Source organism: Pseudophryne corroboree, chromosome 1 (assembly GCF_028390025.1).
Source record: "Pseudophryne corroboree isolate aPseCor3 chromosome 1, aPseCor3.hap2, whole genome shotgun sequence".
Taxonomy (NCBI): Eukaryota; Metazoa; Chordata; class Amphibia; order Anura; family Myobatrachidae; genus Pseudophryne; species Pseudophryne corroboree.
The window spans coordinates 473,748,766-473,776,321 of record NC_086444.1 but is presented as its reverse complement, the minus strand read 5'-3'; the positions used below and the strand labels follow the sequence as shown (position 1 = coordinate 473,776,321).

Sequence of the window (27,556 nt, the reverse complement as noted above, 5' to 3'; positions counted from 1 at the left end):
TAAAGTCTTTGTATAGACTTAAAGTGAACCTCCTGCAAATAAACTGAGTGGAGGATACTCATAATCTTATGGGAATGAGAAGAATGGATAGGAAAGAGAAAAAAGAAAGACTCTGTGTTGGGGCACACTTTGAAAATTGTAAATTTATTAAAACTTAACTTTTAATTTAGTTCCGCATAAAAAAAGGAGGGTTGATACAAAAAAATGTTCAAATACACAGAATATACATATATTGGTAACAATCTCCACAGAAGAATGTGTTCAGATGTATAAAGTATATAAATACAATAGTTGATACAGGTTGAGTATCCCTTATCCAAAATGCTTGGGACCAGAGGTATTTTGGATATGGGATTTTTCTGTATTTTGGAATAATTGCATACCATAATGAGATATTATGGTGATGGCACCTAAATCTAATCACAAAATGCATTTATGTCACATATACACCCTATACACACAGCCTAAAGGTCATTTTAGACAATATTTTTTTATAACTTTGTGCATTAAACAAAGTGTGTGTACATTCACACAATTCATTTATGTTTCATATACACCTTATACACACAGCCTGAAGGTCATTTAATACAATATTTTTAATAACTTTGAGTGTTAAACAAAGTTTGTGTACATTGAGCCATCAGAAAACAAAGGTTTCACTATCTCAGTCTCACTGAAAAAAGTCCGTATTTCGGAATATTCCGTATTTCGGAATATTTGGATATGGGATACTCAACCTGTAACTTCAATGTCAGCTACTTCTATATGATCCTACATATTAATTGCAAGAAAGGCTTCAGATACTCGTTTTACCTATCAGCACAGTTCCTCCAATACGGAGATGACGTCATTAATATTGACTTCCGGTCTCCAACCAATCCGCAGTGAGAATGACACCAAGCCTCCTCTGTCCCCTCCCCTTTCTACCTTAAATACGGCAGCTATTCCTAATGCCCTGACACAGTGAACAAGCCACCCTGGTAAAACGGATGTCTGTGCTCAGTGATGCTGGACCTTTCCTAATTCAAATCACTCTCTGGTATCCCCTGGTATTGTATGTGTCCACTGGGACTCTCTACATTACTACAAATTATTTAATTAATATAATTTTTTTCTTCTCTTTGTTTGCTAAAGTGATCCTTAAATCTCTTTTAGATTGTCATAGACCACTTTTTCTTTTCCATATTAAATGCATATGTCTTTAGCATTTTTACGTGAATAGCAGGATTTCGCACCATTTGTTTCTAAGCCTACTTATTTGCAATTTGTGCATGCTACTTATCAGCACTATACCAATAGCTATTCCGTTACCTAGTTATTTTATAACTACCATTTTGTAGCCTAATTCAGGCTCTTTTTCTTTTAATTTTCTGTACACTGGTCTCTTGGCTTTGCAAAGTAGCCTGTCATAAATCGACTTTTTTGAGTACATCATATTGTTTTCAACCCTTTATTTTTCAATAGGTGAGCCTAACCTACCTCTCTCATCCACTGTCCGCTATAACACATAAGACAGTGGACAGCAGAAGGTGGGGTCCCCTCCCTATCCTCTACTTATCTCACCTATAATTCTGTACCCTCTCATCCAGATGCGAGACCACTCTCTGCAATGCCCACAGTAACAGAGAATCTGCGCTATTAACTGGACAGCAGAAGTACTCTTGTTGCTCATCCTCTATTACACTCTCTCATTTGTGTCCTACTATTTCAATTACTGCCATATTTCAGCGGAAACGCCCAATCTCATCCGATCTTGGAAGCTAAGCGTTGATAAGCCTGATTAGTACCCAGCTGGGTGACCACTTGGGAATATCAGGTGCAGTAAAGATTTAACCTCTGATCACAAACAGCAGAAGTGTTAGAGCAACTTCTGAACGTTCAAAGTCTGTACCTATTTCTTGGCTACTCCCTTAATAACCTTAGATCATTACTATTATTTTTTGGCAATCTTTGTTTTTGTTTTTTTATGAATTTCGTTTGGAATCAAATTCTTACAAATGTCCTTTTACCCTAGGATCTTCTCTGTAGCAAACATAGCTTCTACCAGGGGATTACCATTAGTTAATTATCATTTAATTGGGAATTATATAATTATACTTACTTGTGCCCTCTATCTTGATCAATTAGGCCAATAAGATTTCTAATAACCTACTATCACTTCAATTGTGATTACATTTCAATTTCATTTATTTGTGCCCTTTATCTTGAGCACCCAGGCATATATTTGTTTTCTATATATATTTCACCACAGGTGCTCCTAATCTACTATCAGGTTTATCCTGATCTTTGCTAATTAATTTTGAATCAGATTCCTCTTTCCCTGTGTGGAATTTATCAACTATTGTATTTATATACTTTATACATCAGAACACATTCTTCTGTGGAGATTGTTACCAATATATGTATATTCTGTGTATTTGAACATTTTTCTGTATCAAACCTCCTTTTTTTATGCGGAACTAAATTAAAAGTTAAGTTTTAATAAATTTACAATTTTCAAAGTGTGCCCCAACACAGAGTCTTTCTTTTTTCTCTTTCCTATCCAATTTATTACTGACTCTGGTAGCACCACCAACCTATAATAATTATCAGGTACCTTTTCAAAGGATCTTTATGCTTAGAATTGTTGGTTAATTTAACAGTTTTCTACAAGTTTTGTACAAACCCATGTTCATTGCTATAATAACCTTCCTGTGCGGAACCAAACCAAACCTCTCTGTTAACCTAGGGAATGAGAAGAATGAAGATCGGCTCGAGTGAACGTGAGGATGTCACTATTCCAATTTTGTACAAGAACATCAAGGTGATTATCAGACTGACGGTTAAGAAGAAGGGAATATAAGTGTTTAGATTTGAATTTTCGCATGTGGAGGGAATGTAATAGTGCATCTAGGGAATGAGGATGAGTACATAGAGTGGATGAGGGGAGTAAGGCTCGTACAAAGTGCCTCACCTGGAGATATAAATAAAAGTGGGGGGGGGTGTGGTCTGGGGTCTGAAGGAGGCAGACGTGTTTGGGAAGAGCTCCTGAGACCCATAACATAAAACACCTATTCCCCTGATATCCGCGCCTCCTAGGCCACCCTCAGTCATCTACCGTCCTCCTGGTGCCCCTCGGCTGAGACCCCTGTGGTGCCGCGGAATCGGGGAGCAGTTTTAACTGCTCCCGCGGATTGCGGCCTGCGGGGCTGGAAGAAGCCGGGGCCTCGATTTTAGACAGCAGGCCGGGGACGGCTTCGGGACCCGCTACGTAGGCTGTGCACATTGTACGGAGCCCTACAGACTCACCTGCCGCCGGCCGCTCGCCGCGGCTAGCTGTTTTCCTCTCTGCCCACAGCTCTCAGTGAGGCGGGGACCCGGCAGCTCGTCGGATGAAAAGACAAGAGAAGGCGCCCGGCGGCCATCTTGGGTTCAGTGAAAGGTACTGGGTTGTACTTTCACTGCAACGACGTGTGTGAAGGGGAGAAGTGAGACCCGAGGGGCTGGACAATATAGGCTAGGTCACAACATAATACCCTATAACTACAGTCACAGTACTCCCCACACCCATCCATCCACCCATCCATTTAATAATTTCTCTGTGTCTGTTGGCTGACTCCCTGCCCGGTGGCCTGGGGTTCGGTGGCTACACCCTGATCGGACCATATCAGAAGCACCACCACTACAAGTGAAAGAATGGGCCCTTAGCCTAGTGCATGCCTGCCTGATGCCACCCTAAGACCACGAGGGGGGTTCTTGCACGCTGACGGCCCTCATGCTATATAATACCGAGGAAATGTGAAAATGTAATTTTAAACAGCCATATCTAAAGACCGATCTCATGGTGAAAGGGGGAAAGAAAAACAAGAAGGCCAAGACTAAGCCGGACGAGATCCCACCCCCCGTGAACCGATGTTCATCAGATTTACGGCGGTTCCTAACTTCTCCTACCTCGACCCCTTCTGCTTCTTCTAATGTCCCGACCTTCTCGAGTGTACGCGACCCGGTGGACGACATGGCCTCCCCTGGGTCTCCGGAGCCCTCACAGGCCCTCTCCTTATCAGCGGAGATAAGTGAAATATTGTCTCATGTACGATCACTTCCTACGAAACAAGACTTTTCGGCCTTGGAGACCCGTCTGCTATCCACCATTACTCAGGAAGTGACAGCGCTCCGACAAGATATGTCTCAAATCGCGACTCGAGTTGATGTACTAGAACGCCATGAATCGTCTGCTATGGACTCTTTGACTAAATTTCGGGAAGTACTATGCCACCAACGAGACGATATCTCCTTCTTAAAGTCGCGCATTGAGGATATGGATAATCGCGGCCGGCGAAATAATATTAGAGTCAGGGGCCTGCCGGAGAGCGTCCAGCAAGCAGATCTGGTAGACGCCTTATCTAAGATATTTGGGGAACTTATTGACCTGGATCCGAATAAGGACATTATATTCGATAGAGCTCACAGAGCCCTTCGTCCTCGAGGCTTGCCCTCCGACAGACCACGGGACGTGATTTGTAGGCTCCACTATTACGCCCAAAAAGAGGAGATAATGAGGTCGGCCCGTCAACTAGACAACATTGTATTTCAAGGCGACAAGATCCAGATATTCCCTGACCTGGCCTGGTCAACCTTACAACAACGTCGCGCCTTGAAACCTCTTACAGACTCCCTCAGGAAGCTCGAGCTGAAGTACAGATGGGGCTTTCCATTCTCCCTCCAGATCTCTCATGGCGGCAAAATTGCGAGTCTTTCTAGACCGTCGGACTTACAGGCTTTCTTCACGACTTTAGGTATCCCCCCGGTTCCGGTTCCTGACTGGGACGCCTTTCACCACCTTCCGGACTTACCTGTTGTACTCCCTCCAGATGACGCGTGGCAGCAGGTTCGCACCCCGCGGATGCGGGGATCCACTCCTGGCCCGCGACTTTCGAAGCCTCCTTGAATGAGATGCCTCGTCCCGAGTGGATGTAAATTCGCTTGTTGCATACGTTATACATTGAGTCTTTCTCTTTCTTCATAGTGCAATGTGTTGTTCACCAATGTGATCGGTTTTTGCTTTTTTGTTTTTGTTTATATTTTCTTTCTTCCCTTTTGCTGTTATATTTTTGTTTTTATTCTTGTTTATGTAGATGGATAACAGTGTACAGACACTAAAGTCTACTGAAACCCGGCTAGATAATTTGAGGTTTGTCTGTACGCTCTTATGCCAATATATATACTTAAATATTTGTATACTATATTTTTCATGTTTCACATATGCCTAGTGCATACCTCGGTAATACCGTATATTTAACGAGTTGTTTTTTTGTTTTTTGTTTTGGGAGTGGTCGCTGTCCTGAACCCCCCGCAGGACCCCAATATGCTGCATCCCCTGTTTCTTTGGACCGGGAGTCGGCAGGATTCCGCTCCTGTCCTTTTTGCAGCAATTTTGGTAGTAATGCCACTTCGGCCTAATGTTAAAGTACTTTTTGGCGGAGATTTTCCCGCCGCAGTCTTTTCTTTCTATTTCTTTGCTTTTCCTTTTTTCCTATCTCCCCCCCCTGTTTTTTCTCCCCCACTTTTCCCAAGGTCTGCCGATGGGAAGACTATCGTGAAACGACTGGATCTGACTGATAATGGGGGTGAGTGATCTACACGTAACTACCCTTAACGTCAAAGGGCTGAATGTCCCTGAAAAAAGGTCTAAACTTCTTAAATGGCTTAGAGACGAGAAAATAGACGTTGCTTTTATTCAGGAAACACACTTCAAGATGGGACATGCACCGTCCCTGAAATGTCACTACTACCCGCATGTTTTCCTGTCCAATAATTCGGCTGGTAAGACACTAGGTGTAGCCATCCTGCTTGCTCGCCATCTGCCTGTTCTCAATGTAGCCTCCCACAGAATAGCTGAAGGTAGGGGGTTGCTGGTGAAATGCGACATACATGGCCAACGTTTCTCCTTTTTAAATATATACGCCCCTAACGCTAAACAACCGACCTTTTTATCCTCCGCTCTAGAAGACGCGGAACCTCTATTGGAGGGGGTGGTAGTGATGGGGTGTGATCTGAATTGGACCCTGGATCCTCGCCAGGACAATTCTAAAAAGATATCCTGCAAGCCTGAGGGGGAGCATAGGAGAATGAGGCGTGCTCTGCTCGACCACCAGCTGATCGACACTTGGAGATTGACACACCCCACTGATATAGATTACACCTATTTCTCACATCCACACCAGACATATTCCAGGATTGATTATTTATTTTTGAGTCACCGACACTTACACCTTCTGTCCGATGCCTCTATAGGACAGATTGTATGGTCCGATCATGCCTCAGTCAACCTCACCATACGCTTACCTCCCAACGCACATCGCCAATGGTCCTGGCGTTTAACGACACTTTCTTACAGGATGCAGACTGTAAGTCCCGAATTGATAACGCTTTGGACTCTTATATTTGTACCAATGACTTAGATGACATCTCCAAAGTCTCAGTATGGGAAGCACACAAATGTGTCATCAGGGGGGTTTGTGTTCAAATAGGATCCTTTCGCAAAAAGCAGAGGGAGAGACTTAGAGAGGATCTACTGACTAAAATACAATCTCTGGAACTTCTACATAAAAAATCCCAAACCCCACAACACTACGCCGATCTCGAAACTGCTAGGGCGGCTCTGAATAAGTTACTCTCAGATAGAGTCAAGTTTTCTTATCGGAAGTGCCGTAGCAGATACTATCAATGGGGCAACAAGCCTGGAAAATTATTGGCCAAAGCACTTATGTCACAACTGAGGGCCTGAGCTGACGGGAGGCAGCCTCAGTTGTAGGGGCTGAGATGTACCGGAACCTGGGAGGTTGTATCAGACCCCTGGACATGTAAGTAACATGAATAATAACTGCCCGAAGGCGTGACCACGACAACTTGGATAAAAGTCAATGATGTTTATTATGACAACTCCGCAACACAGCAGCAGTAAAAGAAAACGTAAAAGTCAGCAAAGAATAAATACAGTTCCTGGGTACTACAGGATGGCAGGAGCTACAGGGCACTGGTAGTGTGAGATAGTTCTTATGATCTTCTAGATGGAAAGTCCTTACCAGGCCCGACTGTAGCAATGGAGATAACCCAGGATTGTGCCAGCTGGTGTTCCAGGAAAAGCTGGGTTGCTGAAGATAAAACAGCTGCTGTGGATACTGGCTGGAACCAGACTGTTGTTAGCACGGAGTGGATACTGGCTGGAACCAGTTAAATAATAAATGAACTTGGGAGCGATGAAATATGAACTGAAATGTAGAACTTGAGAGCGGAGAAATAATAATACCGGTGGAGAGTGGTAAAGTGTAGAAAGGACACCGGCCCTTTAAGGGAAGCTGTACTCTGCTGGAAGCTGAGCTGGAAGCAGGTAATGTTGTAGCTGGAAACAGATGAATCCACAATGGATTGGAGAGTCAGGCTACACCGCAGGTGGAATGCTGGTGCGGGTCTCTATGGTGGAAGTCTTGAGACAGGAGCTGGAACCTGGAAGACAATCACAGGAGAGAGACAAACAGGAACTAGGTTTGACAACCAAAGCACTGACGCCTTCCTTGCTCAGGCACAGTGTATTTATACCTGCAGCAAGGAAGGGATTGGCTAGGCAATTATGCAGATTATCAATACTGAGAACAGATTGGTGGAAATGATCAGCTGACAGAATCCAAGATGGCTGCGCCCATGCAGACACTTGGAGGGAAGTTTGGTTTGTAATCCATGTGGTAATGAAAACAGTAATGGCGGCGCCGGCCACCGGAGACAGGAGGCGCCAGGCTGACAGATGCACATCCAACCACGCGGACACAGCGGAGGCCGCGGCTGACGTAATCGCCACTCAGACACTCTGCATGCAGAAGTTCAGGGACGGCGGCGGAGGCCGCGGGAGACGCCATGCCAGGTGTAATATGGCGTTTACTGTGACAGCGTCCCAGAGTGACAGGAGAGGATACAGGAATGTACACATCAGGATAACAGATGGAATCCGGTCCTGGAGCGCTGAGCCAGCCTTAGGAGGCATCTGATGGGTAAGAAATGGCGTCCAGATACCCGGATCGTGACAGCACCCCCCCTTTAGGAGTGGCCCCAGGACACTTCTTTGGCTTTTGAGGAAACTTGGAATGGAATCTCCGGACCAAAGCAGGAGCATGGACATCAGAAGCATTGGTCCATGAACGTTCCTCAGGACCATAACCTTTCCAGTCAATAAGATATTGTAGTTGACCGTAACGGTGACGTGAGTCCAGGATCTTGGCCACTTCATACTCAACGCCTCGTTGAGTTTGGACTTTCGGAGTTGGAGGAAGTGAGGAATGAAACCGATTCAAGATCAGCGGTTTCAACAGGGAAACATGGAATGTCCTGGGTATTTTTAAGAAGGGAGGCAACTGGAGTCTGTAAGCAACAGGATTGATGACTTGTTCAATCTTGAAAGGACCGATATAGCGAGGTGCAAACTTCATACTGGGAACTCTTAACCTCAAATTCTTCGTGGATAACCATACCCGATCACCCACCTTGAGAGCAGGAACTGCTCGACGCTTCTTATCCGCAAACTTCTTGTACCTGAACGATGCCTTGAGCAGAGCTGATCGTACGCTCTTCCAGATATTGGCAAACTGATGCAAGGTGATATCCACTGCGGGGACAGAAGTTGCTGGAAGCGGTTGGAACTCAGGGACTTTAGGGTGGAATCCAAAGTTAGTGAAGAATGGTGTTGAAGCAGATGAAGAATGATACTGGTTGTTATGACAGAACTCGGCCCAGGGAAGTAATTGAACCCAGTCATCTTGAGAGGAGGACACATAGATGCGGAGGAAGGCCTCCAAGTCCTGATTCACCCTCTCGGTTTGACCATTGGTCTGAGGATGGTAAGCCGTGGAAAACTTTAGCTTGACTTGGAGGACTTGACATAAACTTCGCCAGAATTTGGCTGTGAATTGAACTCCTCGATCTGAGATAATTTCTTCAGGAAGACCGTGGAGTCAGAAGATCTCTTGTATGAATACTTGAGCCAACTTGGAAGCTGACGGAAGACCGGTGAGAGGAATGAAGTGTGCCATCTTGGTGAACCGGTCAACTACCACCCAGATGGTATTGAACTTGTTGCACATGGGTAAGTCTGTAATGAAATCCATCGACAAGTGGGTCCATGGTCGACGGTGAACGGATAGTGGAACCAGTTGCCCCGCCGGCGACTGGCGGGATACTTTATGTTGGGCACACTTTGGGCAAGATGCAATAAACTCCAAGACGTCCTTTTTCAGAGTTGGCCACCAATAGGACCTAGAGATAAACTCCAGGGTTTTTTGGATACCTGTATGTCCGGCAAAACGGGAAGCATGGGCCCAATGCATGAGCTTCTTCCTTAGCATCGGCTTCACAAAACTTTTCCCTGATGGGGGCGTAGAGTCCATCCCTACCGTGGAGAATGCCAACGGATTTATAATAGGATGCTTGTCTGAAGACTCTGACTCATTTTCTTGCTCCCACGAGCGGGAAAGGGCATCGGCCTTGCAATTCTGAGAGCCCGGACAGAACTGGAGTTTAAAGTCGAACCTGGAAAAGAAAAGTGCCCATCTGGCCTGACGAGGGTTGAGACATTGTGCGCCCTTCAGGTATAAAAGGTTCTTGTGGTCTGTAAGTATGGTGATTGAATGAGAAGCTCCCTCCAACAGATACCTCCACTCTTCTAGAGCGAGCTTGATGGCTAGCAACTCCTGGTCGCCAATGGCATAGTTGCGCTCAGCTGGGGAGAACTTCCGGGAGAAGAAACTGCAAGGGTGTAAATGGCCATCTTTAGCCCTCTGAGATAACACCGCTCCTACTCCAACGGAGGAGGCATCCACCTCTAAGATGAAAGGAGAGTCGATGTCAGGCTGTTTCAGAACAGGCGCAGAGATGAACCTTTGTTTTAAAAGATGAAATGCTTGCATGGCTTCTTCAGACCACTTGGACGGGTTAGCACCCTTCTTAGTGAAAGCAGTAATAGGCGCCACAATGGTGGAAAAGTCTCGTATAAACTTTCGGTAATAGTTGGCGAACCCTAAGAACCTCTGGATCCCTTTGAGGGTTAAGGGTACCAGCCAATTTTGAATTTCTTGTAGTTTCTCAGGATCCATCTCTAGTCCGGAACCGGACACAATGTACCCTAGAAACGGAATGGACTTGACTTCAAAGACGCATTTTTCTAATTTGCAATAGAGATGATTGACACGGAGACGGGACAGAACCTCTTTAACCCAAAAACGATGTTCCTCTAAATCGTTGGCAAAAATGAGGATATCGTCTAGATAGACCACGACATGACGGTATAGAATGTCTCTGAAGATCTCATTGACAAAATGCTGGAAGACAGCTGGAGCATTGCTCAATCCGAAGGGCATGACGAGGTACTCATAATGTCCGTCACGGGTGTTAAAGGCGGTCTTCCACTTGTCACCCTCACGGATCCGGATGAGATTGTATGCACCTCGCAAGTCCAGCTTTGTAAAGATGGTAGCTCCGCTAACTCTGTCAAAGAGCTCAGTAATCAGGGGTAAAGGATAACGGTTCTTGATGGTAATGTCGTTCAAACCTCTGTAGTCGATGCACGGCCGCAGACCACCATCTTTCTTTTTTACAAAAAAGAAGCCTGCGCCGGCTGGAGAAGAAGAAGGTCGAATGAACCCCTTTGCTAGGTTCTCTTTAATATATTCCTCCATAGAATGCGTCTCAGGCAGAGACAACGGATAAGTTCGGCCTCGAGGTGGAACCTTCCCTGGAACGAGATCAATCGGACAGTCCCATTCTCTATGAGGAGGAAGGATATCAGCAGAAGCTTTACTGAACACATCCGTGAAATCTTGATATGGAGGAGGTGGAACATCAGACGACCTGGGGGAGGAAGAACAGACAGGCAATACTTTAAACAAACATGTCTCAGCACAGGAGGAACCCCATGCCAGGATTTGCGTAGTCGTCCAATCAATTGTAGGATTGTGAAGACGGAGCCATGGAAGGCCCAGGACCACAGGATGTGTGGCTCTTGGAATCACTAAAAAAGAAATAAGTTCGGAATGAAGAACTCCCACTCTCAGACGAACTGGTAGAGTCCTTAAAGAAATAACTGCATCAAAAATTTTGCTGCCATCCACGGCAGTTAAAGAAATGGACGAAGGAAGTCTCTCGGTGGGTAGGGACCACCGTTTAACATAGGCTTCGGTAATAAAGTTCCCAGCTGCTCCGGAATCAAGGAGGGCAATGACGTTCCGATAACGTTGAGCAACTTGAAGCGAGACTGGGAGATTACAATCTTGAGGAGATGGAGAGGAGATCATTACTCCTAGCCGGCCCTCTCCTTGGCGAGCTAGGATTTGGAGTTTCCCGGACGTTTGGGACAGGCATTAATGGTGTGAAACGGAGCTGCACAATAGAGACAGAGAAACTCGGAGAGACGTCTTCGGCGCTCAGCAGGAGTTAAACGGGAACGGCCAAGTTGCATGGGCTCATCTTTAGATGGTGACAGTTGACGAGGAGGAGGAGCAGAAGATTTTGGAGCAGATGATCTTCCACGCTCAGTTGCTCTCTCTCTGAAACGTAAATCAACTTTCGTGCAGAGTGAGATTAGCTCATCTAACTTAGAAGGTAAGTCTCTGGTAGCTAACTCATCTTTAATACGCTCAGATAAGCCATGCCAGAATGCAGCATACAGGGCCTCGTCGTTCCATGCCAGTTCGGATGCCAGGATCTGGAACTGTATCAGATATTGTCCTACAGTACGTGACCCCTGGCGTAAACGGAGAATCTCGGATGAAGCTGAGGTTACCCGGCCTGGCTCGTCGAAGATGCGCCTGAATGTTGACACGAAGGCAGTGTAGGAAGATAGCAGGGTGTCGGACCTCTCCCATAACGGTGATGCCCAATCAAGGGCTGAGCCACTGAGAAGAGAAATAATGTAGGCAATTTTTGTACGGTCACTGGGAAAATTGCCAGGTTGTAGCTCAAACTGAATCTCACACTGGTTGAGAAATCCCCTGCAGAATCTTGGAGATCCGTCAAATTTTGCTGGCGTTGGAAGATGAAGACGTGGAGCAGAAATGGGTAAGGTGGGTGGGGTTATAGCTGGAGTCACTGTGGTTGACGCACCAGACGCGCCTGATCCACGGAGAGTTGTCTGAATCCCATCCAGCCGAGTAGAGAGATCCTGGAGACAGCGGATGATGTGGCCCTGTGCAGCCTCCTGATGTTCTAGTCGGGCTGCCAGTTCTTGCATCGGCCTGGCCGCTTGATCCTGGTCTCCGGCTGGATTCATTAGGTCAGTGCTTACTGTCACAACTGAGGGCCTGAGCTGACGGGAGGCAGCCTCAGTTGTAGGGGCTGAGATGTACCGGAACCTGGGAGGTTGTATCAGACCCCTGGACATGTAAGTAACATGAATAATAACTGCCCGAAGGCGTGACCACGACAACTTGGATAAAAGTCAATGATGTTTATTATGACAACTCCGCAACACAGCAGCAGTAAAAGAAAACGTAAAAGTCAGCAAAGAATAAATACAGTTCCTGGGTACTACAGGATGGCAGGAGCCACAGGGCACTGGTAGTGTGAGATAGTTCTTATGATCTTCTAGATGGAAAGTCCTTACCAGGCCCGACTGTAGCAAAGGAGATAACCCAGGATTGTGCCAGCTGGTGTTCCAGGAAAAGCTGGGTTGCTGAAGATAAAACAGCTGCTGTGGATACTGGCTGGAACCAGACTGTTGTTAGCACGGAGTGGATACTGGCTGGAATCAGTTAAATAATAAATGAACTTGGGAGCGATGAAATATGAACTGAAATGTAGAACTTGAGAGCGGAGAAATAATAATACCGGTGGAGAGTGGTAAAGTGTAGAAAGGACACCGGCCCTTTAAGGGAAGCTGTACTCTGCTGGAAGCTGAGCTGGAAGCAGGTAATGTTGTAGCTGGAAACAGATGAATCCACAATGGATTGGAGAGTCAGGCTACACCGCAGGTGGAATGCTGGTGCGGGTCTCTATGGTGGAAGTCTTGAGACAGGAGCTGGAACCTGGAAGACAATCACAGGAGAGAGACAAACAGGAACTAGGTTTGACAACCAAAGCACTGACGCCTTCCTTGCTCAGGCACAGTGTATTTATACCTGCAGCAAGGAAGGGATTGGCTAGGCAATTATGCAGATTATCAATACTGAGAACAGATTGGTGGAAATGATCAGCTGACAGAATCCAAGATGGCTGCGCCCATGCAGACACTTGGAGGGAAGTTTGGTTTGTAATCCATGTGGTAATGAAAACAGTAATGGCGGCGCCGGCCACCGGAGACAGGAGGCGCCAGGCTGACAGATGCACATCCAACCACGCGGACACAGCGGAGGCCGCGGCTGACGTAATCGCCACTCAGACACTCTGCATGCAGAAGTTCAGGGACGGCGGCGGAGGCCGCGGGAGACGCCATGCCAGGTGTAATATGGCGTTTACTGTGACAGCGTCCCAGAGTGACAGGAGAGGATACAGGAATGTACACATCAGGATAACAGATGGAATCCGGTCCTGGAGCGCTGAGCCAGCCTTAGGAGGCATCTGATGGGTAAGAAATGGCGTCCAGATACCCGGATCGTGACAACTTAGACAACAACGTGCTCTTACTTTCATTCATACAATTAAAGACAATCATGGCCAACCCCAACATCAGACACCTCACATAGCCAGGGCCTTTAAGACATATTATTGTACTCTGTATAACCTCTCCGGCCCAACCGGTAGAATTGACAGGTCGTCCCATCAAAAAGCCATAGCTGACTATTTAACGACATTACATTTCCCCACACTGACCGCAACAGAAGCAGAAGATCTAGACACCCCTTTCTCCACGGAGGAGGTTCAGAGAGTTATTGAATCCTCTCCTAATGGCAAGAGTCCCGGCCCCGACGGATATACTATTGCCTATTACAAAGCTTTTAAGGAGAAATTAATCCCCATGCTCACAAGAGCCTTTAACACTATATCTGACCAATCACCTTTCTCCCCACAATCTCTCGAAGCCCATATTGCAGTTCTACCCAAAGAGGGTAAAGACCCCAGTCTTTGCTCGAGCTACCGCCCAATCTCCCTATTAAATATTGATATAAAGCTTTTCGCTAAATTGATTGCAAACCGCCTTAAACTACTGTTGCCTGGCTTGATACATGGAGATCAAGCTGGGTTTGTTTTGGGCCGAGAAGCCAGGGACAATACCACCAAAGTGCTCAGTATGATTCACTATGCGGGTCAGCTCTCATCCCCATCTATCCTCCTGTCAACCGATGCAGAAAAAGCTTTTGACAGAGTGGACTGGGATTTTATGACCGGAATATTGAGGCATCTGGGACTTGGTGGCACCTGTCTCCACAGAATCCTATCCCTCTATACCTCCCCATCTGCCAAAATTAGGATTAATGGCACCCTTTCTGACTCCTTTCCAATTTTCAACGGTACGCGACAGGGATGCCCGCTATCTCCATTGCTCTTTGTCCTCTGCATGGAAGCACTAGCCCGAAGCATTAGGGCTAACCCAAATATTTCGGGCCTGTTAGTAAGAGGAACCGAATACAAACTGGCATTATATGCCGATGATCTACTCGCAATAATCACGAATCCGGTCACCTCTCTGCCAAACTTAATGGTGGAGTTTGAGAAGTTTGGAGTCCTCTCTAACTTCAAAATAAATTATTCCAAATCTATTGCCATGAACTTAACTACACCTCCTGCAATAGTAGAAAGCCTGAAACAAGCCTTCCCCTTCACCTGGCATGATCATAAATTAAAATATTTGGGGGTATTACTGACCAATGACTTATCCAAAGTGTTCTCCCTAAATTTTAAACCCTTATTGTCTAGGCTTCGTTTAGACTTCCTGTTGTGGAAAAAGCTGAGACTGTCCTGGTTCGGAAGGATCAACGTAGTTAAAATGAATGCCCTCCCCAGGATTTTATTCTTTCTCCAGACCCTTCCGATACACATCCCCCTGCTATGGCTTCGAGATGTCCAGAGGCTTATCCGTACATTTGTATGGGGAGGTAATACACCTAGATTTAAACATGATATTTTGTTCAGGAGAAAACATCAAGGGGGGCAACAACTCCCACATATCCCTAACTATTACCACGCAGTACACCTGAATAGGATACTGGAATGGACACGTGCCAAGGATCGTAAACAATGGGTCCTTCTAGAGGAGGGCTGTCTCCCATATTATATAGAAATTGCACCTTGGCTTCCTTCCCTCCCGAAGGTGTCACACCCCACGGTCTCTCCCACACTCAGTTTATGGGCCAAGCTGAGATCCCAGAGTTATATATCCTCCAAATGGTCTCCCTTAACCTCTTTTCTCTATAACTCGGATTTTGCCCCGGGCCTCCAAGGGACTGCTTTCGCCCCATGGGCAGAAGCTGGGATCTTTAGAGTCGGTCAGCTGGTGAGCTCGGGTAGGGTGCGCTCTTTTTCAGATGTTCAGTCCTCTTGGAACCTACACAGTGCTGAGTTTTGGAGGTTCCTGCAGGTCCACCATTTCGTATCATCTCCCAAGAACTTCTCTGATGTCACTAGAGACCTCACCGGGTTTGAGAGACTATGTATCTCCCCCAGTTCACCCACGCATACTATTTCACAAATTTATACGTTGATAATGGAAAATTTCTTCCCACGACCTCCTGCCTTTGTGGCTTCCTGGGAAAGGGAATTGTCGGGGATACCTACTCAAATTAACTGGGAATCCGTGTTTAAAAACGCTCAGGCGAGTTCTTTATGCATTTCGACACTAGAGACCCTTTATAAACTTATATATAGGTGGTATAGGACCCCACGTGTCCTTAACAGAATGTTTCCCTCTCTTTCGAATATGTGTTGGAGATGCAAAAATGCCCCAGGGAGTTTTATACATATTTGGTGGGATTGTCCTCTTATAACTCCATTTTGGGCAGAAGTATTTAAATGCACCGAACAGATAGTAGGTGACAAAATCCCGAGAGACCCAGATTTCTGGCTCCTTAATCACACCCCCGCAGGATCACACTCCTACAAACATTCCCTGTTAAGACACCTTTGCAACGCTGCTAAAGCAGTGATCCCAATTCTTTGGAGATCTACCACTCCACCCTCAATTAAAATGTGGTTCACAAAGATTGATCACTTCTTGGACATGGAAGACCTGGTTTCCTTCTCATCTGGGAAAACAGTTAACTCCATAGCTATTTGGTTTCCCTGGTACGACTTTAAAGACACATCGCAGTATAAGTCCTATATTGCGACATAACCCCCCCCCCCCCATGTTGGTAAACAGGCCCATATTCATATCTGTATCATTATCTATACCCATACCCATATTCCGATAATGCTGTTTAAGTACTGCGGACCAGACTCAGGATTGGTGGAGATCACCCATACGCTCCCCAAATAGTCTGCCCGTACCACGCAGATCGACACACCTGACCCTGCCCACCCTAACCTTTCCTTACTTATCCTCTTTTCCTCTTCTCTTCTCTCTTTCTTTTTTTTTTTCTCTCTTTCCCATTCACTGATGCTGTTTGATATTGTGCTCTTCCCTTATAAGCTTTAATGATGACAGGAATGCAGACAGATATTTTTCGGCTAAGGGCGCTTTATGTGTGGTGTACTGATGGATATATGCTATGCGATATTTTTGTATGCCCTTCTTTTGTCTTTTGAAAATGTCTCTGTAATGTTTTTGAATACTGCTTTGACTAATAAAAACAGTTTACACAAAAAAAAAATAAAAGTGGGAGTTAGGGAGATCATATGTGTCTTTTAGAGAAGAGAAGGGCAGTACACATCCTCCTGGGTCAAATAGTTTTGTGGCTAAGTTAAGCCCTTTTTGGTGCCAAAGACGGTATGCGGGATTAGAAAGGGATGGAGTGAAATTGGGGTTGCCCCATAGCTGTACAAAGGACGAGTGTGTGTGTGGTGACTTGAAAGATTTACTGAGTCGGAGCCAACCATTATAAGTATCTCTGAAGAGAATATGATTAAAAATGTGAGGGGGTATAAGCTTAAGTGGGGTAAGAAGTAAGGCTCCTGGTGAGAATGGATAGAATATGTTCTGTTCAAGGGTCTTATCTATATATACTGAAGTATCCATAAGCCAGTTAGCAATGATTTTGAAATGCGTAGAAAATGCATATGATGTGAAGTTCGGGATACCTAAACCACCATTGGTTTTATGATGATACAGTTTCTTTATGGCCATTCTTGGACGTTTTCCGTTCCATAAGAAGGTAGACATGATTTTTTCAAGAGTAGAAATGTAACGTCTTGAAATAAGGCATGGCAACATTTGCAGGGAGTAATACATTTTGCGGAAAACTACACTTTTCAATACAGCTGTTCTACCCAATAGAGAGAGCGGGAGTTTGAACCATGAGTCCAGTTGGGCGGAGAGGAAGAAAATTAGCAGAGTAGAGTAAGCGAGGATTATTAGGGACTTGGTTGCCCAAGTACTTAATTTGGGAGGTCTGGATATGGAATTGAGATATAGTAGGGAGGGAGTATAGAACTTGGGGTAGAGTTGATATAGGGAGAAGTTCCGATTTGGTTATATTAATTTTATAGCCGGAAATGGGGCTAAAAGAATTAATTATATGTAAAACGGCTGGGAGGGAATTTTCCGGATCAGAAACAAAAAGAAGCATGTCGTCCGCAAAAAGGGAGACTTTTAATTCAGAGGAAAAAATTTTAATACCTTGAAATTATGGACATGAACGTAGGGCGATGGCAAGGGATTCAATAGCTAAAATAAATAAAAGGGGGGAAAGGGGGCATCCCTGCCTGGTTCCTTTAAGGATTGGGAAGGGTGGTGACAGAAATCCGTTACAAGAGACTTGGGAGGAGGGGGAATTATATAGTGTTTTGATACAGGAAATAAAGGTAGGGGGGAATCCGAATCTTTCCATGGTGAGGAGCAGGTGCGACCAGTGTACTAAATCAAAAGCTTTTTCAGCATCAATTGAGAGAATGACATTTCCACTGGCCGCACCTGTTCCCTTGCACCCCGCCTCCACCGCAGCCAAAACCTTGCAAATGTTTGTAAGGGAATATCGTCCTTTGACAAATCCAGATTGATCTTTATGGATTAGGGAGGGGAGAAGTGGATTTAGGCGTGTCGCAAGGATTTTGGTAAGAAGTTTATAGTCACAATTTAATAATGAAATAGGCCTATAGGAGCCAGGGAGAGAGGGATCTCAACCCGGCTTAGGCAAAAGCTTAATTATTGCACAGTTAAAATATAGGGGGAGGGTACCATTGGATAGGATATAATTAAAAAAAGATACTAAGACTGTACTAACCTTTGGTTCCAACAATCTATAAAAGTCCCCACTGAAGCCATCAGGGCCTGGGGCTTTTTCTGGCTTCAGAGATTTAATAGCTTGTTGTATTTCAGTAAGAGTGATTGGTTGTGTCAAAGAAGAGGTAAGTTCAGAAGCGAGTTGAGGGTAAAGGAGAGTAGACCAGTAAGAATCGGAGTGGTATATAGGTAGGGAAGAATTGGTGGGAGACGAGACAACTGTAGCCGGTTGGGGGTGGGAATAGATATCAGCGAAATATTCTTTCATTATGTGAGTGATTTGCATATTCGAAGTAGTGTGTGATCCATCAGGGAGGAGTAGAGGGTGAATTCTCATCGGTGGTCTGGTACCATTTAGGATATTGGATAAGAGCTTGCTAGTCTTATTACCATACCTATGGAAGCGGTAGTTAGAGGTAAACTGGTGTTTGTCTGTTAAAGATTGAAGTACTTCTTCAAATTTCGTTTTAGCTGTTAAATAGGAATTTCTATTATTGGATGAAGGGTTTTGGCTGAACGCCGAATAAGCATCAGTGAGCAATTGCTGCAATGTTACATATGATTGAGAATTTTTCTTCTTTTCTTTAGATTCATATGTAAGGATGGTGCCTCTCAGTACAGCCTTTGCCGTCATCCAAACCAGAGATGGGTCAGTGGCAAGGAAATGTTTGTTAGATTCATAATAGCTGTCCCAGGAGCTATTTAATAATGCTATAAATTTGGCGGAATTACTTAAATGAGCCGGAAATCTCCATGTTCTATGTGTAGATCTTTCATTCTGAGTTTTTATAGTCAGCCATACTAATGAGTGGTCTGAGATGACTATCAGTTCCATACCAGAATCAATAACATGTGTGAAAAGAGTAGAAGAGAGTGAGAGATAGTCGATGCGAGAAAGAGTGTGGTGAGCAGCGGATAAGCAGGAAAACTGTCGCTCTGTTGGGTTTAGAGCTCTCCATACATCAATCAATTGTAAGGATGAGAGGAGGAAGGGGACCCCTAGTTTAGGTAAAGATATGGGTTTATTTTTAGGGTGAGACCTATCTAAGAAAGAGTTAGAAATCAAGTTGAAGTCTCCACCTAAGATAAGGTTGGATGAGGCATGGGGAAGCAAACGTGTTAAAAGAGTTTGGAGGACGGGTTTGGAATATGAGTTGGGTGCATAGAGTGCATAGAGTGTATGTTGTTGAATATAATTTGATAAAAAGTATAAGGAATCTACATCTGGGTCACTTTCAGTGGTTAAAATATCAATTGGGAGTGATTTGGATGCCAATATGACTACACCTCTGGATTTTGTGTTGTATGAGGAGGATGCTAGTAGACGCCAATTAAGCATCTGGAGCTTAACAGTTTCTTGTTGTGTGAGATGAGACTCCTGAATAAAAACTATATCTAGTTTTTGTCTATGTAAGTAAGTCAGTACCTTTTGGCGTTTGGCAGGTGAGTTGAAACCACCCACGTTGATCGAGCCGATCTTCAATTCAGTCACATCAGGCATAACTGGTCTTGCAGACATCTTATTAGTAGATGCAGGTAAACAATCATTAAAGCATAGACAATCTCAATTCAAAAGGGTAGAAACAAGAGGGAAACACAAGAGGGAGGGGGAAGACAAGACAAAAGTATAACTAGTAAAATACACAAAATCATCATGGGTGTGAACCACATGTCTGATATAGAGTTATCTTGCTTATAAGCACCGTGCTTCTGCAGTATAAAACATAAAAACCTGTAGAAAAAAAGAGAACAATCTAGTGCCAAGTACAGTGTACCTGGATCTAGTTACCCGTAAATCAGAGCAGTACAGGTGTCCTAGTACCCTAGTAACAAAAGCTAAGTGGAAAACCTCTGGGTATGGTAAATAAGAAGTGAAAACCTATGGGCATAACAATAAGATTTCAGAGTACTGGGAGGAGAAAATATTCAAAAGGCATAAATCTGAGTCTGGAGGGGGGGGGACACGTAAGGGTAGCGGGGGGGATATGGGGGGGGAGGGTTAACGGATCTTGTCTAGAAAGGTCAATATATTGGAGGTACCATATTACCCGTGTGAAACATTTAGTCACTCATGCAAAATCCAATACAAAACAGGTAAGAGGGGCAATAAGTCAAAATGCAAATTGCATTATATCAGAGGTATCATAAAACTATCATAGAACATTGAGCCTAATATGGAGAGTCCCAGAAAGGACTGGTGAGAACAAATAGAGATGGGTAGTGTGTCCTGAAATGAGGCATATTCAGATTATAAGTTACTGTTCAGTAGCAGTGGGATCCGTGATGTCATCTGGTATCTGTAGATTATCTTCCCTTAAAAAAGCCTGGGCATCCTCCGGGGTATTAAAGTCATAATGTCTGGCCGCAATAAAGATACGCAGGCGTGCAGGATACGTAAGGGCAAACTTTCTTTTTGCCACAACAAGGGCTGAGCATATAGGAGAAAAGGCCTTTCTTGCTCTGGTAAGCTCAACAGAAAAGTCTTGAAACAGGCGTATGCGTTTGCCCTCCCATGACAGATCCTGGATTTGACGGGAAGCCCTCCAGATAGTCAGTTTGTGCAGGTAATGCAAACATTTGAAAACTATTACTCGTGGCCTCTTATCATGAGGTTTGGGGGGGGACCAACTCTGTGAGCCCTCTCAATCACTAAATCTTTGCATTCTGACTCAATTTTCAAAAGCCTTGGGAGAGTATTAGTGACAAAAGCCATCAGATCAGAACCCTTCACAGACTCCGGTACTCCAACCACACGAATATTGCATCTCCTAGATCGATTTTCGATATCATCAACTTTGTTCCAAAGCTGATAATTCTCTTTTTGAAGCTTTATAATAGAGTATTGGGCGTCTGCCAGGTCGTGGCTAACTGTGCCCAGATGGTTTTCAGTGTCTGTCACACTGCAATGCAGATGCTGTAGTTGGTGTGTGATGTCTGAAACAGCCTGCGTTAATAAAGGGGACATGGTGTTCTTAATAGCATCCACTATATCCCTGTAAGTGACAGGGGAGTCAGGGGATCTCCGTACCTGCGGGGTGTCAGTGTCTTCCAGCGCCTCAGCTGCAGCTTTCTTATGCGCTGGATGTGTGGCAGCGGTGTCCACGTCCGGCGCCATATTTGGTTCTGCGCTGCGCTTCTCTTGGCGTGGCTGTAGCGGCTTTGCAGTCAGTGGGGCAGCCAAGAATTTCTCCATTGAAGGTACCCGCAGGGTTGGGGGGGAAATGGAGAAGTTTTGGAGGCTCGGGAAAGCCTTTAAAAGGTTTTAGTATCGGGTGTAGGACGGAGCAGCCGGATCACGTTGCCTCCTGCATGCACCCGGAAGCGGAAGTCTACAGTGTCTATTTTTTCTACAAGTCCAGCGAGTGCCACCTCCACTGCTATACCTATATTTATATATATTTATTTTTTTATTTTATTTTTTTCTTGCGGCCCATGCAAGACTTAGACCTTGATAATTCGGCCCAGTTGGGATTTTGAGTTTGACATTCCTGCCTTAGAGCAAACTAGATTGCAGGTCGATTCCTGAAAACTACTGTATGCTGACTCCTCATTCTAGTAAATGCATTACAGTAGGAAGGTCATTGAACAACACCTCTTTTATTATACTATACATTTAGATATAAACTGCTCTTTATCCAATTCCAAATAAAAATGATCAATATATGTCTATGAGTAGACAACATGGCTCTAGCAGAGCATCATAGTATAAACTTAATTTTTGTATTTAAAAGTCCCAGTGGGATCAGGTTCTGCTCTATCTCTGTCAGATATATGATGAGATCAGCAGCCTGACCAACAGGAGTGTAGGGTTATACACAGGGTCGTAGCCAGAACTTTGTTGGCCACATACCAACATTTTGAAGGGGCACCTGTCCCAATGCTTCTAGAGAGACCCATCTCCGCAGCAGTTGTTACTTTTATGTCCCATAATAGACATCTATTTAATTTTCTGAACCATAGTAGCGCTTTAGTTAATGTTATGTCACATTGTAGGGCTGCCAGCACACATTATACAACACAGTACTCCTAATTCAGAATGTGACATGCAGTGCCTCCCCTTCATATTGTGCCACATTACAGTGCCCCAATTCATATTGTGTAACATAATACTGTAGTATCCTCCACATTACAATGAGCAGATCAGATTATGACACATTACAGTGCCCTCCAGTTCATACTGTGCCACATTACAGTGCCCCCAGTTCATTTTATGCCACACTATAGTGCCTCCACTTCATATTGTGCCACATTACAGAGCCCCAGTTTATATTCTGCCACACTATAGTGCCTTTACTGCCTATTGTGCCACATTACAATGCCCTAGTTCATATTATGTTACATTATAATGCCCTCAAGTCCATTTAATATCACATTACAATCAGCAGGTCCAGGGGCATACCTAGATATATTGCAGACCCCAAGGTAAAAGTTTGTAAAGGCCCCCATGTACCACCCAATGGAGAAAAATGTATATAACACAAGTAACTATGACACGGACTATGTAACCATGACCTCTCAGCTCTGGGCTCCATAGCAGCTACACTCCCTCCACCTTTGGTAGCTACGCCCTTGGTTATACACACACTGCCCGGAATACGATTTTCTATGGTAACTAGAGGGAGCAATCAAAGAGCCATATCAATAAAATACCTTAAATAAATAAGCATATGGCACAGTAGGAATAATTATCATGTATGGCAGGCACCGTAGTTATTACCGTATAAACGAAATCAGGATTTCTCTGCAATACTCTATTAGACAAATGGCCACACAGTAGATATTTCATTTATGTTTGTATAAATAATTTGTCCAACCTGTTCTTTTCCTGGTGTGACTCTCATCTGAGTTCCAGCACAGATCAAGAGTGAAAAGACACACATAACAATGGAAATAATAAAATAGTGGAACTGACTGCCAGTTTTGTAACTGAAAACTATACTAACAACATCACAATATCTAGGACATTAGTTTTAACTTTTTCCATCAGCTCTCTAAGCAGCTACTGGAATGGAGCCATATATATGCAAGTACATTGGATATTTAGACAACCGAGCATTGGACCACATGCAGTAGCCTGGATAAGAAGCAAAACAATTCAAAACATTAATCCAGGTATTAAATTCAGTGCCTGTTCTTTGGTGCCCATTTCTATTAATCTGGAAGCTTATATATTTTTATCTTGATTAATGCAGGAAACACTCCAACTTAAATATAGTGCAGCGATGTAGGATATACCTCATCTTGGGTGTTCCATTAATTCCACTTGGCTCAGGAACATTTAACGACACCGATACTACACTATGAATGTGTAGCTATTAACAGTAAAATGAATTGAGCCATCTGAAGCTTAACTTTCTGTATTACATTTCTCATTCAGCATAAAGACTCACACAACTGGAAAAAATTAGATATGGTAAAATTCGGTTGTTTACGGGAGTATATGAACAGTACTGTCTTGTACATAAATAACTAAAATCACTAAAAAGTGAAACATGTATAGAACCTAGGCAATGAAGATAGTAATGACAAAAACTACCAGTAAATATTATTTTAGAAGTGTTTTAGCATGATATCATGTAAGAGTGGTCCTATTGGGAAGTACCATGTAACAGTCCTAACTCTTAAATCCATGTCTTCTCTTTTGTAATTCTTAGTTCTTAATTTGCAATGACATAGTTTCCAGCCGACTCTTTTTTCCAAAGATAATTTGGCTTTTGCAATAATATACAATATTTTTTCTTGATAATATCCCAATTTTGCTTACAGCACAGCTTCACCACACCATAGCAAAATACACAGAAAGAATGACTTGAACTTAAAAACTCCTGCTAAACCTAAGGACCCGATTCAGCATGTAACTGCTGAAAGAACCCTGGGGTACCTTAGTGCACTTGCAGGGGTGCCTTGAATTGGTCGTCCAGGATCAATACAAATTATAAATGGGCAAAGTAATAGGCAAAACCAGGGCCAGATTAAGGGCCACATGGGCCTGGAGTTGAAAATCTTCAAGGGTCTATATACTGAGAAGGAGGGAAGCTCTCAGCGCCTGATTCAAAGTTTCATATGAAGCAGTCACAATTGTTGCCATTTTCAGTGTTCATGTTTATCAAACACAAAAACATGTGTGACTGCAGTGTTAAAGCCAGTGCCCCCTGATTTGTGATTGTGCTATTTATACAAAAGTTTATATGTGGCTATCCGGCACTTAGTGTGAACAGTAGCAGCGTGATCAGGTGCCTTTCCCAATAGTGATATAGATACACAAGCAAAGTGGATGGCACTCCAACTCAGTCATCACAATAAAATAGACACCAGAATGGGTATGGGACTCAGGGTCAACAGTGCCTAGGTCGACACCCATTAGGTCAAAACCTATTGGTCGACAGTGACTAGGTCGACACATCAATTGGGCCAACATGAACAAGGTCGACATGTAAAAAGGTTGACAAGAGATTTTCTCTTTTTTTTGTGTCATTTTCTTCAAAAAGTGACATGTAACCCCAATTAGTACACCGTGTCCCCTCGCATGGCTTGCTTTGCTCGCCATGCTTCGGGCAAAGTGCCTCACTCCGCTACTGCTGCCAATTGTAGTCCACGTGGATCACAAAGTATGAAAAAGTTTTTTTTTTAAATTGAAAAACTCATGTCAACCTTTTTGCATGTTGACCTTGTTCAAGTCGACCTATTTATAGTGTCGACCTAGTCACTGTTGACCAATGGGCACTGGCGTATCTATAATGGGTGCAGTGTGTGCGGTGCACACGGGCCCCTGGGTCCAGAAGGGGCCCACACCGCACACACTGCACCCATTTCTCCTATACTTTCCTTTCCGGCATCCATTGGTGCCTGTGTGTGGGCCCCCTCCTCTTCCATAGCTGTCACCACCGCTGCTAGCGCACTGAGCGTTAGAGACTTTGTCACAGTGCCAGAGTCTACAGCGCATGCGCAGGACTCCGGTAAAATGGCACGGCGCCCATTTTTCAGAGTCCTGCGCATGCGCTGTAGACTCCGGCACTGTGCCAAAGTCTCTAGCCCTCAGTGTGCTAGCAGCGGTGGTGACAGCTATGGAAGAGGAGGGGGCCCACAAACGGAGTCTGCACACGGGTCCCCTCCTCTCTAGAAATGCCGCTGCCAATGAGTGTTGACCTAATGGATTGTCGGCCTAAGAGGTGTCGACTCAGAGTCCAGATACCCACCAGCCAGGGCCGGATTAAGCCTTTGGGAGGCCCGGGGAACTTAAAATAGGGGGGCCCTACATGTGTGGGAGGGTCACGTATACCTATGGGGGTAGAGAGGGGGTGACTTTCAGGGGGGGTCAATAACAATTGGGGGTGGGGGAGGAATAATGTACAGTTAAAGTAATAATAAATAAATAAAAAATACATTGGTTGCAGGGTTGGGTATGTGCACAAAAAAGTAGTTTTTTTTACTGGGGGGATTGGGTGGTTTATGAAACTTTTTTTATTGCTTCTAAGGGGGTATGGGGTTACTATTGTAAGGGTTTAAGTCCACTGTTGGTTCTATTGCCAATGGGGGGGGGAGGGATGTTATTTTCTGCACTTCTGCAGATTGTAACAATGAACTCACTACTGTGTGGGGTAGGCGTTCACCTCCGACTGCCGTGCTTGCTTGACCACACTCCTTATCAGTGCAGAGGTCTGTTCAGTCTCCTGTCCAGGTCGCTGCGGAGTCCGGGTCCCTCTCTCCTCGCTGGGAAGAGGCGTGGTCCCTCAATCCAGACAGCTGCTACTACTGTAGCTAGCTGTCAGTGTAACCCTTCGTGCAGCGTGGTCGTGACTGTTTACGCTGTGCAGGCAGCAGGGGCAAATGGATCTAAGCAGCTCCAGCTGGGGGGCCCCTTTAGGGAGAAGGGCCCGGGGTACTCACCCCCTGTGACCCCCCCCTTAATCCGGCTCTGCCACCAGCATACCTCCATAGCACACCTACAGTGCTCCCTCACCCGTCAGCGGGTCCCAACGGAAATGCTTTGGCCTAGCGGTGTGCTGATATATATAAAAAAAACACAAACGCCTCTTTTACTTACAAACACACACCTCTTACACACACACAAATGCCTCTTTCACTTGTGTTCACACAACCTTCATTAAAACAACAGAGACACACACCTCACTTACAAACATGCACACACAAGACACAGTGCTGCCAACATTTATTAAAGACACTCCTACACACACACACACATACACCACAACTACACACCACCCCACATGGTGCAGCTGGAGGCAAGTGCTGCCGGTGCCTACCTGTGACTATCAGCCCAACAGAGGAACAGGTAGCTTCACTCGGCCAGCTCAATTGGATGGGCCTGGGAGGAGCTGTGTGCTGGAGCTCCCCCTAGCTGCAGCCAGTGCCAGTACTCTGTATATACAAGGATGCAGCTTCAGTGTCACTGACACAGCTCCACCGTCAGAAAACAATTATCAAAAAAAAAGTAGCAGCGAGCAATCGTCAGGCAGTGGGAGACAGTGGAGGAGATGTGCCCCCTCGAGGTCAGGAGCCCAGCGGCAGCCGACTCCATTACCTCCCTCAGTTCTGCCACTGCCATATCAACATCTTATTCTGATTGTGTCCAGATGTGCAGCCAGTGGCGGATTTAGCGGGGGGCGATTAGGGCGAACGCCCCCCCTACACATACCGGCAGCGGGATGGATGGCCGGGTCCCACCACGGTGCCGGACTGGAGAGCGGTGCAGCGCGGCGGGAGAAGGGGAGACGAAGAGAGACAGTGTAGGCGTGCGCACGGGGGTTGCCTGGTGCGCACAGGCATCCCCCCCTGCACACACGCCTGCTGCTGCCGCTGATTCCCGTCTCCTTGACGCTGAAGCGAGGAGAGCGCTGCACGCGCCTCACCTGCCCACTGTGTCCCCGTCTCCAGCATTCATTTTAATTGTCTGTGGCTGTCATCCAATCAGAGCTCACGGACCGGCTCTTGATTGGCTGCTGGCCCGTGAGCTTTGATTGGCTCACAAGCCGTCGCTATATTTCAAATGGCCGCCGGAGACATGGACTCAGTGAGTGGAGGCGCAGAAGAGACACGCGGTGCGCTCACTCCCCCTCAGCATCAGAGACGGGAATCGGCGGCAGTTTCACTGGCAGCAGGAGGGTAAGCACCACTGTGGGCATTTGCATTCTGGCACCACTGGGGGCATTTGTATTCTGGCACCACTGGGGGCATTTGTATTCTGGCACCACATGGGGCATTTAT

The 27,556-nt window shown here is 45.2% G+C and overlaps 1 long non-coding RNA gene and 1 other non-coding gene across 2 annotated transcripts in view; one reads left to right on the top strand and one right to left on the bottom strand.

Annotated features, from left to right (window-relative positions):
• LOC134894161 (uncharacterized) overlaps positions 1-27,556 on the bottom strand; it is a 155,992-nt gene that overhangs the window by 107,872 nt on the left and 20,564 nt on the right. The gene's annotated exons all lie outside the window — the stretch shown is intronic.
• On the top strand, positions 1,710-1,828 carry LOC134936438 (5S ribosomal RNA). The gene has a single exon (XR_010180492.1). It is a non-coding gene; the product is annotated as a 5S ribosomal RNA (ribosomal RNA).